Source organism: Mesocricetus auratus, unplaced genomic scaffold, assembly GCF_017639785.1.
Source record: "Mesocricetus auratus isolate SY011 unplaced genomic scaffold, BCM_Maur_2.0 Super-Scaffold_100676, whole genome shotgun sequence".
NCBI lineage: Eukaryota > Metazoa > Chordata > Mammalia > Rodentia > Cricetidae > Mesocricetus > Mesocricetus auratus.
Window position 1 is genome coordinate 134,957,232 of NW_024429266.1, and position 17,354 is coordinate 134,974,585.

Sequence of the window (17,354 nt, forward strand, 5' to 3'; positions counted from 1 at the left end):
AATTATTAACCCATTTACATTAATCTATGTATCTCCACATGGTCTAGGCTTACTGGTGATATCTGGGTCCCTTTCTTCCTGGGCAGTTACATAGCGTCTCTCTTGAGACTCACTCTCTGAGTTCCTCTTCCCATCATTCTTCTAGTCTGGTAACTCTGCCCATACTTCCTGTCTGGCTACATTCTGCCTGTCCATTGGCCAAAACAACTTTACTCACCAACCAATAAGAGAAATATATATTCATAGAATATAGAAGGACATCCCCCATGAAGCCAGTGCTCAGAATGAGGTCCCCAGGATTCAGAGCCAGGGCTGGATGGTGCTTATTCATCAGCCATTGTCTTAGTTCTTGAGCACTCTGTACTGGGTTCTAAGGCATCGGAAGAGGTGAATTACCTCTAGCTTGGCCTCGAACTTATCATTTAACATTATGCTGAGATTTCTTTCTTTTAAAAGCAAGGGTTTGGATGTTGCAGGGAATGGTCATATGACAACCTTTCCGAATACAGTCTGAATGTTTAAGTGTTTACACTACTATTCTTGTTTTGTTTTTTCTCTGAGCATAGGTATCTCCAAAAGTGCCTCTTAGGTCATAAGTTTCAAGCAGAGGAAGTTAGACTAAGAGGTTACTTGCAGAATGAGGTAGCTCCGGAAAAACACCCTGATGAGACCTCCACACATCACATCAGGAGACAATTCACACCTTCATTTCCTTGTTTCTCTCAGGGATCTCTGACATGTGAGATGATATGAAACTGAGTTTTCCACCCATCCTTAACTACAGATCTCACACCCTCATCCAAAGTTCTGTGTGTAGTCATTGTGTGCACTCTTTATAGTTTAATCTCTATATAATCTGTAGAAAAGGCAATGGAAGGTTTTACCTTTTTGTATAAAGTTCTCTTTCCACAGAAGACAACTTGGGTCATGAATTTTTCTTAGTCAGTTTTATTGTATGGTATAAAATAGGCTTAAGGAACAGAGAAAGTAACACAGCTTATGTATAGAGTCCTTTTAAAATTTACATAATTAATTCAAAAGCTTACAATATCATAGTTGAATACAGTATACTATGGTTAATTACATTCACTCCCATTACTCTGTCTCAGTCTTTCTCTGATGACTCCCTTTTCCTGAGCTAGCTGCCCCACTCATGCTCATTCTCTTCCTTTTCCTTTCCTTCCCTTCCATTCCTTCCCCTTCCTCTTCCTCACTCCCCCCAATGCCCCATGAAGGCAGCTATAGTTGCTGGGTATTCATAATTGTGGCCACCATGTTGAAGTAAGAAGGCAGGGCCCACTGCATACCACTCCTCATCACTTATCCCTGAGTTCCTTCCATTCTTCCCTCTGTGATGTGTGCAGAAACTAGGAGGGGTGACAGAGAAGTCTTGTTAGGGGCCAAGTCACTTATTCTCAGCACTTTGCCCAGTTGTGAGTTCCTGCTTTTACTGTCACCCACTTTCAGAAGAGGCTTCTAGGAGCAAGCCTAAGAGCAGAGTCAATTTTGATCAATATCTGAAAAGGGCAAAGACTCAGAAATATAAGTGGTTTTCCAGGGTCACCATTGAGCTCTCACAAACTGCCTTCTTTCAGGAAAAATAAGTTTTACTGAAATTAACTCCTTCATACCCTGCACATAGACTTGATAAAATACAGCTCATGGGAATGTCCAAATAGTCACAATGTATTCTTCAGAGGCAGTATTAGGAGCTTGTAACCATATAACTTACATGGACATTAGAAAGAAAACACTTCCAATTAAGACAAGCAAACGAACTGCTTAATATCTACTGAAGGTCTCATAATTTATATAGAAATTAAGGGTACTTTTGGATATTTTAATCTGAATGGATGGTAGAATTTTATGTATTAAAATTCATGGACTTAAGCTAATGTATTATCTGGAAAAATATTTATAGTTTTCACTTATTTGTTAGAAAGGAATAAAAGCAAAATCAGTCAACTACTGACAGGAGACTAATGCTTTGGCATTGCACCTGCTAATGCATAGTTCATGCTTGAGAGCTGCACAGTCAAGTTACAACAACAAAACCACTGCTTTAGGTAAATTAACAACTATGTCTTGAGTCACAGTCATAGATAGCTGTGCTTGGTCTCATGTAACTCAAGGGCAGCAGATTGACCACCCATGACTGCTAATTTTAAGAAGTTAAAACAGGACAACAAAAGACATCAAAGACCATATAGAGAGAATATTGACATAGAGGCAAACCAAATGAAATTTAGTAGAGATTAATGCAGAAATTAGAAACATAGGAAATAAAAAGTCAAAATGCTTTCCTGAAATGAAAACACTGTCTTAGAAATAACCAATAAAGCGAACAAAGACTTATTAATATTATCAAACCATGGATTAAAAAAAAAGACAGCTAAAACTAAGAACAAAAAGGAGGCCTTGGCTAACAGTACAGTAGACATTAATAGAAGGAGGAAGGGAGGTTCAGCCTTTGACCTGCCCATGTGAAGGTCTCCACAGACTCTTCTCCAGTGAGAAAACCAAACCGGTGAGAGTGATGTAAAAATATTTAAAGGGCCTTTTGTTTGCATCAAACTACTGCTACTCAATAACAACAGTGAGGGTCTTCAGTGTGAAAGTCATGGCTTCTCTCATTACTGCCACCTGCAACCCCACATGTTCTAGAATGAGTGAGTATGGGTAAGTATAGGGATCCCTGAAAAGGGCAGCTTGTCACATCTTTCACCCTTCTAGCTTCACATAGAAGAGGTCAAAGTTTTGGTGAGTGTGACTTAGAGGTCAGGGACCCCAGGACATAACTTTACAGCACCAAGGTTCTACTGCGGGAGTGGCAGGCAGAGACAGCTGATTTCCCTCCTCCCTTCCAGGGCTCCTACACTCAATGGACAGGACACACTAAGTAGTCATGAGGCCACAGCCCCACTCAGCACCAAGAGGAGCGTTTCAGTTTTCTCAGGATAAGATGCAGCACATACGAGTTGAGAGCTCCAAAATCCTTCATGAAGGAGCCTGTTCCACTTGAAAGAGTGGGGAACTATTTGATCCTTAGAGCATCCTCAGAAAGGATAGCTCTTTTTGTCAGATAATGACAGGCTAAAGCATGGATCAGCTATTCAACATGATAAATGTGAGAAATGGAGAGATAGCATGAACATACTTGTAGTCAGAACAAACCTTGAAGACTGCAGTAAAATATTTTCCCTTCTCTAATTTAATTGACCAGGCGGGGACAGGTGTTTTTTTATTCGTTTGTTGGTTTTGCTTTTTTGAGACATGATATTTCTATGCAATAACCCTGGCTGCCCTGTCCTGGATCTTCCTATGTAGACCAGGCTGGCTCTGAATTCACCTGTCTCTGTCTCCCAAGTGCTAGGATCAAAGGCATGTATCACTATGCCTGACATGATGGTTGGCTTTGTCACCTTGAGACAGTGGAGAATTACCTGAGGAGACAGTATCAAGTTAGGATTGTCTATATCAGTTGGGTTCATGGGCAAAGCTGTGGAAGACTATCTTGACTGTGTTAATTGGTAAGGGAAGGCCCAGTCCCAAAGTGGGTAGCAATTTGCAACTGTATAAGACTAGGGAAAGCAAACAGTACAGTAAGCATGCATGCGTTTATCCCCCTTATGTGCTTGGAAGTGACTTGGCTAAGCTACTTTGAATTCCTGTCTTGACTTCTCTGCAATGATTAACTCTAACCTGCAATTGCAAGTCTAATAAAAACTTTAACCCCTTTCCCCAGGTGGCTTTGTGTCAAGGTGTGCTATCACAGCAATTTGAATGACACTAGGTACAGCAGTACTCAGGAATTGTCAAAAACAGTACAGCAATCAACTGGTATTTAGTGAAGTCTCTCAAACAGGGCACAGCACCAAGTGAAGGTATTGCTAACAGAGATAGGGAATAAGACAGAGAGCTGGGATAAAAGTACTCTTACCCCAGAATAAGCAACACAAAAGGCTTCACTCTGGAGGACATAAGGAAATAGCTTAGCTAAATTAAAAAAAAAGAAAGAAAAGAGAAAAACAAATCCCTAACCCGAAGCAAGCACTGGAGGAGAGGGAATCAATATCTAGAGTTATTAAAAATGTATTAATTAAAATGTACAGTGCTCAACAGAAGCACAATACAAGCAATGAGAAGAGGCTGTGACCCAAACACAGGAAAAAACAATAACAAAACCAAATTGGAAATTGTTGTGAGAGGAAACAATTCAACAGAGGATATGTTGTAAGACTATTGTGTCAGAAACACAGGTGAACACATTTGTGTCTTTCCACAATGTTGGGGTTTAGTGAATAAAAATTCACAAGGTGCAATGGATCCACAGGCAACAATTTGCCAAATAGTCCCATTTTTTAAAAATAGCTCTGGCTAAGGCCAACACTGTTCTTTTATTCCTATTTTAACTACAGATATTTGTCCTTGGAGTGTACATCATACAGTGGTGTGTGTGTGCGTGCGTGTGCGTGTGCGTGTGCGTGTGTGTGTGTGTGTGTGTTATAGTTAAGGAGGGTGCATATGCCTTTTTAAGAGAGATGTATGAAGGCTGAGGACTTTAAGAGATGATTGGGTCATGAAGGCTGCGAGAGAAAGGGTCTGCTTTGCACTGGTAAAAGAGATCTTCACTCAAAACTCTTTTAAGACAGACATTTATTTGGGAAGGAGAAGTCCAGGAAAGTGGTTTCTCTTAAGTCAACCTGCACTAAACAGAGTTTTCCCAGAGAGAATTTTTTTTCTGCTCAGAGATTGGTTGGTTTAGTTGGTCGGGGGCAGAGCTGGCTCTGGTTTCAGGGCCAAACTGTGTTTCTTTCACTGACCCTTTTTAGCTTTTTGGCTCTATTTTTGGGGGCAGGGTGTATTTCTTTCACTGTCTCTGGTTTCAGGGACAAAGTATGTTTCTCTGGCTCTGGCTACAGAGTCAGGTGTATTTCTTAGGTTCTGGGTTCAGGTTGTAAGAATAAGGTAAACTGGGGAGGATGGAGTTAACTCCGTCCTCAGAAAAAGACACCTTGAGAAATTTCCTTCATAACACAAGGCTGATTCAGCTCCAGCCAAGGAACCATAAACAGTACCAAGGAGCACTCAAACTATGCCCACCCCAGACAGAGTGACCCCATCCGTGTGGTCAGGCAATGACTAATTTTGGTAAATAATATCTTCTCGACATAACTGTCCTTGTGGGCAACTGTTAGTAACAATTTTGAAATTGTCCTAGCCCCCACATCAATGAATCCAAAGGTCACCTACTCTTAACCAATCCTGAACAGTCAAGGCATATACCACCCTGCTTGTGTTATTTTTTTCCTATAAAAACCCCTCCCATTTGAGGCCAGGCACCCTTTTCCTGCAGCTGCTGTGCCAGTTTGCTGGACAGGGTCTCTGCCGAGGCTTGTAACTTAACATTTAACCTTATGCGTTTGCATCAATGAGTCGGCTCCTTGGTGGTCTTTTTTTGGGGGGGGTCTCACGAACTTGGCATAATAAGGGTTTAGTTGTTTCTATCATTGGCTTGGATTTCAGATCCAGGATGTGATTCTTTCACTGACTCTGGTTTAGGGCCTGGGTGGGTTTCTTTGGCTGGTGTCGCTGTAACGATAAAAGACACACTTGTTGAGGGTATAGGTTTATTGTAGAAATTACTCACAAGAGAAAACGGGCAACCCAGATGAGTCAAGTAGTTTTCCGTTACCGAACCGGAAGCCAGAGTGAGGGGCTCTGCTGCTCAGTCTTTTATCCTACCTCGGTACACGCCTCTAGCCACGCCCAAAAGTGTACCTGGCTAGAGGCATGGTAAACCACCCATTATGACCACATGCATATGTGTCTCTGGTCACGCCCAAAGTAGGTGTGGTTAGCAGTGCAGTGAACCACCCCATCATTACCACATTCTTTTTTCACCTCATGGTTAGTGGCACAGTCCTAAGTTTCCCCCTACAGGCTGGCGCTTTTGCCCAATAAAGACTCCTCCTACGAATGAAACAGTTTTATGATAGGGGTTCCACGCAGCAGCCATCTCTCTTGCCCTTTTGTTGTCCATCAAATTGACTTCCTATGTTGGAAGGGAAGTTTTCACCAAACAGTGACCTTGCTAATGTTATAATATTAGGCTTCTTAGTTTTCAAGACTATGAGAAATGCACTTTTGTTCCCCATAATTTATCTAGCATCATGTACTTTAGTATAGTATCATGCTAGTTTTGAAGAGATTAATGTTTTGGAGGAGTAAGTTCTTATTGACTTGAAAACGTTAAACTAGCAATAGGTAGGCTTGGTTGGAGTCGCTTGAGAAGGGAGCTTCCACTGAGGTATTGCCTAAGTCAGATTGGCCTGTGGGCATGTCTGGGGGGATTGTATTGATGGTAACTGTAGGAGGGTCTGGTCCACTGTGGGCAGCACCATGTCTCGGGGGTGGGGGTGGGGGTGGGGGTGGAAAAGAGCTAGCTGGGCACATGAAGTGAACCGCTAAGTGACATTTTCTGCTTCAAGTTTCTTCCCTGACTTCTCTCAAGGATGAACTATGGTCTGGAGATGCAATCTAGATAAAAAACTTCCTTTTCTCTGTAAAGTTGTTTTTGGTCAGAATGTTTTATCATAGCAGTATAAAGAAAACCAGAACACCCTGCAAGTTGTATGAATGACAATCTTTCTTTCCTTCCATTCCCTCAATCACACACATGGGTTGAAACATGTGTCGAACTCTTAGCAAAGTGCTGTGTACAGCAGTCATCTATTAGCAAGGAGTAATACTATATTGGGTGCCACTAGACTTATAATTATTGTTTTACTCCCCATGGGATCACAGCATCAGTTAGAGAGGGTTAGTTATTGTTTTTCCCCAAATACTTCACTTTTTCTGTCCTTCTTAAGACCGAGAAACTTTTCCATCTTTGGAGCATGTGATATTTAATTTATTTATAAATAAGCACAAGGAAATCCTCTGAGGATCAAGGTAGTGCCAGTGGGGTCCGTCTCCATCCTCTGCATGAGTAGAGCATTCTGCAAGTCCTTGTCTGGCTTGCGTCCTGATAACTTCTAACTTCAGGCCTCTAGGGAGGGCAGCCAAGAAGCTGCCAGCACTGCAGCTATGTCTGCTCTTGGTCTGTATCCACCTTGCCTTCACTGTTTTCTCGTCTTATAGATGCAGAGAGACACTCTGCTTATCTCCAGTCCAATCACAGGGAATGTAGTTTGCAACTAGGTGATTTTTTTAAAATTCATGATTATAAAGCAGAAAAATAGGCATATTCGGAAGTATTGCTCTTTTAAAAGTGTGAGTGTGGCGGGGGGGAGGGGGGGAAGTCAGAGGACAATTTGTAGCATTCTCTATTTCCACCACAGGGGTCTCAGGGATTGAACTCAGGTCATCACACTTGGTGGCAAGTGCTGTCATCACTGGCCTGGTGTGACTCATTTTTTTCCCTGTTGGAAGGATGTTATTCTGTATATGTTTCCTTATTGGTTGATGAATAAAACACTGTGTGGCTAGTGACCAGGCAGGAAGGATAGGTGGGACTACCAGACTAAGAGAATTCTGGAAGGTGTAGGCAGAGAGGAGTCATCGTGTGAGCCTGGGAAGAGAGGATGAGAGTCAGGCATTCTCCGGTAAGATAAGACCATGCAGATATACATAGATTAGCAGTTATGGGTTAACAATTAAGTCAATACTAGTCAATAAGAAGCCCAAGCTATTGGCCTACAGTTTTATAATTAATATAGTGTCCATGTGTGTTATTCCAGGCTGATGTTGCTGTGGGACCAGTTTGGCGGGAAGAACCGTCAGCTACTTTTCCCCCACTGATAAAGGTCCTGTTGACTCTCCCAGTAGATTTTCATGAAGATTTTATGTATGAGACATTCACATATGGCCAGCAAGGAATGAACATTCATTCATGTTGTAGCTGACAGAATCCGGTGATTTGAAGGTAGTGAGGCAAGAAAGTGAAAGAAAAAAGAAACTCTTTTTGTCAGGGAATTATGAATCAGAGCAAAAGAGTGTGGAGGGGATCTGTTAGCAGCCATGAGTGTGGAACTACTTCGGGACTTGCTAGAAATCATGTTTGTGTAGGTCCTGGAGGCAAATTTAGAAATGGGTTTCACATTCTTTTCTGCCTCATTATCTTTTGACTTACCCAAGTTGTGGAAAAAGTGGAACCTTTGAAAAATGTGAGCAAATGCCTGCTTCATATTTTTATACTGCTTTCTACACAGTAGCCAATGAGCCATTCAGGGTCAACAATTGTTCTTTGTTCACTCACATGCTCAACCACACACACACACACACACACACACACTCGGAAGTTCACTCTTTCAGCTTTGCGTGGACCAACTTCTACTGAAAGCAGTGTAGACTCTGTTAAAAGCCCAGCCCAGAGCCCTGTCTCAGTAACTTAGAGATCCCACTCCCCACCTTGAGCCATTATTCTGCTAAACTTCCCTTTTCCATGCTCAGGTTGAAGGAAGGAACAGGTTGAAGCAGGCTCACCAGAGAAAGCTACAGTGATGACTCTGCCATCCAGTGCCCAAGGCTACCATCAATATTTCATCCTGACACTCTCCCACTGAGTGCAGACAAAGCCTTTGAATTCTTCCTGAAGGGATGCTCCAGGCAGCCTCTGCCTGCTGATGGGAAATGGCAACCAAGGTGACATCCTTTGGCCCCCAGATGCCCTGAGCCACAGATGCCCTCTATGTCTCTTCTCTGTAGTAATCTTTAATGTTCACTTCTGTTTCTGAGTTGAGTCCTCTGTGTCTATTATAGTGGGAACTTTTTCAAATCTGAGCCCAGTTAGTGCGTTTTCTGCTTAGCATGCATTTATGTACCTCAAGGTAGAACTGTTGATTTCACTGAACAGTTATTTTCAATTGCTCAATTATTGAACATTTTTTGTTCAGTCATTTTCTTGTGCATTGGCTGAGCTCAATACCCTTGGGTCTGGATGTAGAAGCAGTCTACTTTCCTCTGTCCATTTAGAACTTGAACAGTGCTTCTCTTGCCCACATCTAAGAAGCATCACCTCCATGCAGGATCTCTTCTGTCTCCCCAACTCTTTCCAGACTCCCATAGCTTACCCGGTGAGGTAAGCTTCTTCTCTCCTTCCTCAGTTCCTTTTGCTACCCTATCTGCTGTGGCTCTATGAGAACCTGTAGGAATCTGTTCAGATTATTTTACCCTCTTGTTTTCTGAGATAGGGTCACAAGTAGCCTAGGCCGACTTTGTATATTCATCCTCCTGGCCCTTCCTCCAGAGTGGTAGCTTTACAGGCCTGCACCACCAAACCTCGAGTACAGACAAGCCTTTGCATTATTCCTGAAGGGATGCTTCCTAATAAAGGAAAGGGCATGGTGGCTCCCTGGCATGGTGGAGGAGGTTTATTGTAGACAAAAGAGAGAATATAGTCAGAGGCAGGGGCATCTGGGAGAGTACAGAGTGAACACCAGTCTGAGCAGGGCCAGGGGAGGGAAGAGGGGAGAGGAAAGCCAGACCGAGAGGCCAGGAAAGTAAAGGGTAGAAAAAAAGCCAAAAGGACTGGTGTAGTAAAAATGGTTCAGTTATATAAGCAAGGGAGATTATATAGCCAGGAGAAGGGCAGCCTAGCCCCTGGGCTAGAGAACTTTAGAGTAGGGGCCAGGGTATGTCAGCCAGGAGGGCTCTGTAACTGAAAGGCACTGGGAGAACCTGTTGGCCAGGCCTTCTTTGATATGTTAAGTAGGCACCTCAACCAGGTTTGAGACCTAACAGTTTTATGTGACCCTGGGAAATCAGGCTTTGTATGTTCTAGGTAGGCACACACCAACTGAATTACATCCTGAGCCCTCACCAGACTTCCTGGAGAAAAGAATGAAGACTTCTTCCCTTTTATGTGGAGAGGTTCTGGGGATGATTCTAGGCATACAGCAGCCCTCCACCCCAGTCCCCAAAGATGCCTGCGGGTAACTAAACATGCAGAGATTTACAGCTTCTTAGGTTGGCTTTATACAAAGCATTTCCCTATAAATCCTCAAAATGCCCTTGCAAGGAAAGTATTTCCAGATGAGGACTCGGGAGCACAGAAAGATTAGGTGTCTATTCTGAAGATGTGGGACATGGAAGAGGTAGCTCTGGGACTCAAAATACGTTCTTTGCCCTCTATCCCTTCTCCTCCTTCCCCCAATATCTTTGTGTTTTTGCAGGTCTGTGTTGTTAAAGCATCACTCACTCATTACGATATCCTTCATGTTGTGTGTCTAACTGGATTACAAACTCCCCAAGAGAAAACTAGATATGCCGCCGTTTTCTTCCCCGTCTCTCTTCTCTCATTATTGCAAGAGGTTGGCAATTTTAAAATTATGCGTTCCATATTATTTGATCACTGGATGCCACAAATCAAAATTTAGTGTGAGATCAAATTTTTTTAGCTCTGCTTTGCCAAAAGAAAATTCTGATTTGTCTAATGAGATCATTAAAAAAAAGCCATGAAATATACTCAAGAGAGTGTGGAGTATTATGCTTCACTGGCAGTATTTGAGCTTCCTGAGCATGTATAAAAAGCCATTGCAGGAAATGGTATGCTTATTAAACCTCACAAAGAATTCCGTGGGTCTTTGTAATTGAAAAGGCTTCCATAGAACACTTGCCTGCCAAGCATCACAGATGATTGGGTGAGACAGAATCTGGTATCATGTCGTCACACTTCCAGACAGGTCTAGGTTTTGTGGAGATCTCTTCCCTTTTCGAATAGGATTTTTCCTGACTTCAGAATAATGGTTGGGTTAATTTCTTGGTGCTCCTGGACTCATCCCCACTCACTGTATTTAAATGAAGTCAGTGCGGTCTTCCGGGTTATGTAAGAATTTCGTGCTGAATCACAAGACTGATTGGTTATTGTCTTCTTATGAGGCTGTCTGATTTTGTTCTAGAAACATGTCAATGGAAGGCATATTATTATTCACCAGGAGCCTGGAGGCAAAAGCCTGCAGTGCTCTGTCTTATAAAATCTCACACTCAGTCAAAATATTACTCCCTGTACCTTGAAATATACTTTTCTTATCAATGACTTAGCTTTTAATTGACACATAAAATTGTACATATTTATGTGATTTTTAAAGTTTTTAAAACAGGATTTACTTTTATTTTATGTATATTTGTTTTATCTGCAGGAATGTCTTTGCACCAAGTGCAGGCAATGCCCATGGAGGCTGGAAGATGACATCAGATTCCCTGGAATTAGAATTACAGAGGGGTGTGAGCCTCCATGTGATGATGGGACTCAAATTTTGGTCCTCTGTAAGAACATCCAGTCATTGCTCTTCACTGCTGAGCCATCTCTCTAGCCCCATTTTTAAAAAGGCATTCATTTTATTTTAATTTGTGTGTGTGTGTGTGTGTGTGTGTGTGTGTGTGTGTGTGTGAGTGTTGTGTGCACCAGTGTGCAGTTGCTCATAGAAGCCAGAAGAGGGCATCAGATTCCCTGGTGCTGGAGTCAAACTCAGATCCTCTTTGAGAGCCACAAGTGCTCCTAACAGCCGAGCCATCTCTCCAGATGCCATGTGATGTTTTATACTATGTACATTATGCAATGTTCAAATCTAGATAAACATATCGATGTCCTCAAACTTTTATACTTTCTTTGTGGTGAAAGCATTCCAAGTCATTTCTTCCAGCTGTTTTGAAACACACAGCACGTTGACTTCATCCATGATTATGACACTCACTGTGCAATAGAACACTAAAACTCTTCTCCCTACTATAACATAGTACTCATCCATCAATCTTTCTCCCTCTCCCCCTCTCCACCTTTCCTTGCCTCTGGTAAGCTTTATTCTGCTGAATAGTCCAATTTTTTCTTCTCCTTGACGGAAGCTAAAGAAGCTTCATCAAACCTGAATCCAATTAATTTGCATGCAACTCAGGGAGGTTTCCATGGTTATTGATGATGCAGAAGGCATCCGACTAAGAGCTAGGCTATGAGGATAAGGGGAGTGACACTCCACACTTTCAAGTAGCTTAGAGCTTAATTTGGAGTTCAAGTCAATGCATTTTAAAAGGCAAATTCTTCAAGAGACATTAAACCACAGGGCTGTGTGAAGTAGAGAGAAAGACTGCAATCAGCATAGACAGCACTGACTTAGTGCAGAAGACAGAATTCTATTGAGTCCAAAATGAAAAACCAGCGTTTGCGAGGTGAGGGCAGAACACAGGCAAAGTTACACCTGAGGGGAGACAAAGGTCCAGTTCCACCAAGCTCTCTAAGCACAGGCAAGCATATGGAGAACCCTGACTGTGGTGATGATTAATGAGGAATAGAATTATTGTGTCAGGCATGGAATCTTCTACAGGAGTATATTTGCTTACTTATGTTATTATTATTGTTATAAACTATATTTTGCAGCCTGTGAAACTGAACCCAGGCACTTGAACATGTTAAGCAGGTGCTTTGCTAATAGGCTATATGCTCAATCCTCCCAGAAGACTTTTTTCCTTTTTAAAATAAATTTAGTTTTGTTTTTTGAAATGATAATATAATTATATTTCCTCTTTTCATTTTCTTCCTCCAGTCCCTGCTAGGTGTCCTTCACCCCCATGTTCTCTTTCAATTTCATGGTTTCTTTTTCTTCAATTATACTTAAATACATTCTTAACTATGTAAATACAACCTGCTGAGTCTGTGTAATACTACTTGTGTAATTGGATGACCAATTGTACACTTCCCTCAGTAAGGCTTTTTCTCCCTTTCTCTCAGCCTCCAAATTCAGCCAACTGACAACCTGGATTCTGGGTTGAATTTTTTTGTTTTTGCTGTTGCCTTAAATTCAGGCTCCACCCACTCAGTCTCTGTCCCAATCAGGTTGAGGGATGCAGTCACTTCAGAATGGCATTTCTTCTTCAACACCATCTGTCTAGAAACTTAGTTACCCATTGTGTGTATTCTTGCTGTTTCCTGAGGGAAAAGTTTACAATAAACCATTGTGTGTGTGTGTGTGTGTGTGTGTGTGTGTGTGTGTGTGTGTGTTGCTGGGGATCAGGGCCTTGTACCTATAGGCAAAAACTTCCCCATGACCCCCTGACCTACCTCAATATTTTTGGAGACCAGACTATGATGCTTTTCAGCTGTCATAAAAATAAGAGTCTAGAGTTTCAGTTAGGTCTCCAAAGGCCAATTCAGAGCAAAGTGGGGTCTTGCATCTATAAGCCTTTAAGCGAGGCTTCTATTAACACATAAGTAATTCTTTTCTTACAGGCTTCCTGTTTTCAATTAGATTTAAAAAAAGCACTACAGTTAGCAAGCACTGGCCTGTAAAAATAGCTTTTCTGGCAAAAATATCTCCTTTGTAATATAGCTTATTATAATCAGTTTTCACTAATTTACCTCAAAGCCAGGCCTGCTTGTAAGACGTCCAGCGAGATGTGCCCTGCATGTGAAATGCAGCCATTCCACTGGGAAAGCGGGGCTGCCCAGCCAGGGAACAGTGATTCATGGGATATGATAATGTGACTGTGCCCTCTTTTGGACCCACGGAAGAATTTTCCTTTTCTATATCATTCAACTTCCATCTTCTCGTCTACATAGCAGAGTGGGTGTTCCCACTGGGGATTTAAACTTTGGATTTGCTTCTTTTTCCTTTCTTGATCTTGAATTTTATGCTTTTATTTTTTTTTATAAGAATTTCATACATGCATACAACAAAATACGATCATATCTAGCCTGTAATTCTTCCCCAACTTGCTTCATGTCCTCACCAATGTGCCTCCCCCAACTGTCTGCCTTATCGTCCTGATAACCCACTAATTGCAGTTAGTGCGTGAGTGTGGGGGCCACCCACTGGGGCATACGGAAACCTATTAATGGCCACATCTTCCAGAAAGAAAGATTTTCCTTCCCTAGCAATTATTTCCCACCAGTAGCTCCTCAGTAAGGAGTGTGGCCTGGAGATAACCTGCTCTATCTGTCCTGGCTGTTTTCTTTTTTTCCTTTTAATTTGACACAAGCTGGCGTTTTCTAGGAAGAGGAATCTCAGCTGAGAAAATTCTTGCATCAGATTGGCCATACATAAGTCTGCAGGGGGATTTTCTTAATGAGTGATCGTTGTGGGAGTGTCCAGCTCCCTATGGGTAGTGCCACTCCTGGGAGCGTGGTCCTGGTTGGTATAAAAAAGAACGCTGAGCAAGCCATGAGGAGCAAGCAGTGTTCTTCTGTGACTGATGTTTCAGCTCTAGCCTCCGGGTTCCTTCCTTGAGTTGCTGCCCTGACTTCTTTGGATGATGGGGTGTAAGCTGGATGGGGAAATACACCATTCCTTTCCAAATTGCTTTTGGTCATGGCTTTCATCTCAGGAATAGAAAGCAAACCAAAACACACCTCTAGGCTGGGAGTTTGGCTGACTTGATCATGTGCAGATAACTGCAGCTGCTGTGAGTTCATGGATTTGTATGATCAATCTTCCTTTCTCTTATTGTTATTTCGTGACAGAGTCTTTCCAACTAGCCTTGGCTGTCCTGGAACTCTCTATGTAGACAAGGCTGGCCTGGAACTTATGGAGATTCACCTGCCTCTGCCTCTGTGTGACTATGCCTGGCTTTAACCTTGCTTTTTTTTCCTTCTTGCTTTTTCTCCTCCTCCTCCTCCTCCTCCTCCTCCTCCTCCTCCTTCTATTTAAATTAGAAACAAGCTTGCTTCACAAGTCACTCCCAGCTCCCTCTCCTTCCCCTCCTCCCTTGACCCCCAACAGGCCCCCCAGCCCCCACCCAATCCCCAGTCCATTCCCCAGAGAGAATGAGGCCCTCCATGGGGGATCTCCATGTCTAAAATCCATGTATGAGTGAGTACATGCCATGTTTGTCTTTTTGTGACTGGGTTACTTCACTCAGGATGGTTTCTTCTAGTGCTGTCCATTTGCCTGCAAATTTCAAGACTCCATTGCTTTTTTTCCACTGAATAGTACTCCACTATGTAAATGTACCATTTCTGTAAAGAATTGTGTTGGAATTTTGATGGGGATTGTGTTGAATCTGTAGATTGCTTTGGTAAGATGATCATTTTTAGTATGTTAATACTGTTAATTCATGAGCATGGGAAATCTTTCCATCTCCTAATATCTTCTTTAATTTTTTTCTTAAAAGACTTGAAGTTATTGTTATACATGTCTTTCACTTGCTTGGTCAGAATTACATCAAGATGTTTTATATTATTTGTGGCTATTGTGAAGGCTGTTGTTTCCCTGATTTTTTCTCACCCATTTGTTGTTTGTATATAGGAAAGTGTGGTAGCTTGAATCTAATTGGTGCCCACAAGCTCATAGGAAGTAGCACTATTAGGTGATGTGGCTTTGTTGAAGTAGGTATGGCCTTGTTGGAAGAAGGGTGTCACTATGGGGGTGGGCTTTTAGGTTTTCTATCCTCAAGATACTTCCCAGTGTCTGAGATCATTTCCTGTAGCCTTCTAATAAAGATATAGCCAGCACCATGTGTGTCTACACACCGCCATGCTCCCTGCCATGATGGTAAATGACTGAAACTCAGAAAATGCAAGAAAACTACCCCAATTAAATGTTTTCCTGATAAGAGTTGCCATGGTCATGGTGTCTCTTCACAGCAATAGAAACCCTAACTAAGATAGAGGGATACTGAGTTTTTGAATAATCTTATATCCAACCACTTTGCTGAAGATGTTTATCAGCTGTAATAGTTCTATGGTAGAATATTTGGGAACACTTATGTATACTATTATATCATCTGTGAATAGCGATACTTTAATTTCTTTCTTTCCTAAATATTCTTTGGATTTCCTCAGGGACCGTTGTTATGTCCCCCCTCTTTTGTTTCTGATTTTGTTAATTTGGTATTCCCTCTGTTTTTTCAATTTAGTTTGGATAAGAATTTGTCTATCTTGTTGATTTTCTTTACAGAACTTGAAAGAGCAACACTCAACTTCATATGGAAAAACAAACAAACAAACAAACTTAGGATAGCTTAAACAATTCTGTATAGTTAAAGAACTTCTGGAGTTATCACCATCCCATATTTCAAGTTCTACTACAGAGAACTGGCATAAAAACAGACAGGTTGCAATCAAATCAAAGACCCAGATATAAATCCACACACCTATGGATACCCAAGTTTTGATAAAGAAGCCAGAAATACACAATGGAAAAAGCAGAACATCTTCAGCAACTGTGCTGGTCTAATAGGCTGTCTACATGTAGAAGAATGCAAAAATAGATTCATATCTATAACCTCACACAACTCTCAAGTCCAAGTAGACCAAAGATCTCAACATAATTCCAGATTAACTGAACCTAAGAGAAAAGAAATTGGGGAATAGCCTTGAACACACTGGCAAAGGAGACAACTTCCTGAACAGAACACCAGTAGTGTAGGTACTAAGACCTCATGGAACTGAAAATCTTCGGTAAGGCAAAGGGCACTGTCAATAGAACAAAACAGCAGCCTACAGAATGAGGGGACTTTTACCAATCCACATCTGACAGTGAGCTAATATCCAAAATATATTAAGAACTCAAAAAACTAGATACCAACAAACCAAATAATCCAATTAAAAAGTGGTGTACATATCAAAACAGAATTCTCAACAGAGGAATCTCAAATAGCTGAGAAACACTTAAAGAAATGTTCAACATCCTTAGCCATCAGGGAAATGCAAATCATTTGTGATTCCACCTTGAACCTGTCAGAATGGCTAAGATCAAAGACAGTTCATGCAGGCAATGATCTGGAGCAACAGAAACATGCCTCCATGGCTGGTGGAAGTACAAACTTGTACAGCTGTGGTGATACAATGTTTATGATCTAAGAAGCCACTGAGGATCAGACTGCAAAGCTAGGCACACTAGACAGCCATAGAAGCTGGACAGTGGTGACACACACCTTTGCCTTTGCCTCAATTGCTGATAGTATTCTGTCCAAATTGGATCAGCAGGACACAAAAAAATGACTTCCAGACTTTGTCAAGACAAGGGAGGAAATCCTTCAAAATTCCCTGCTCCTCAAAAATGTCTGTCAGATACTCTAGGCCTATAGGCCAAAGTTGGATGCACCAGTGTTACAGAAGAACTTTGGTAGTCTCTCCAGGCAGCCAGATGCCCCTGTTGTTAGGTAACATTACACCCTTCTGTGGTCTTTCATGGAGTTAAAGTCTAAATATTTAGACTTAAAGTTTTCATTAGTTATGATAAGAAGTAATTTAGACTCACAAAGGTAAGACAGTATTTTCTCTAAATTTGCTTAACACAAACAGGCTGGATATTGTAACTGTAATTATTACTTGATAACTGTTTTATTGTGTATATTTTTGCTATGTTAAAGTTAAATCCTTCCTTTTTAATTAGACAAAGGTGAGAAATATGGAATATTCC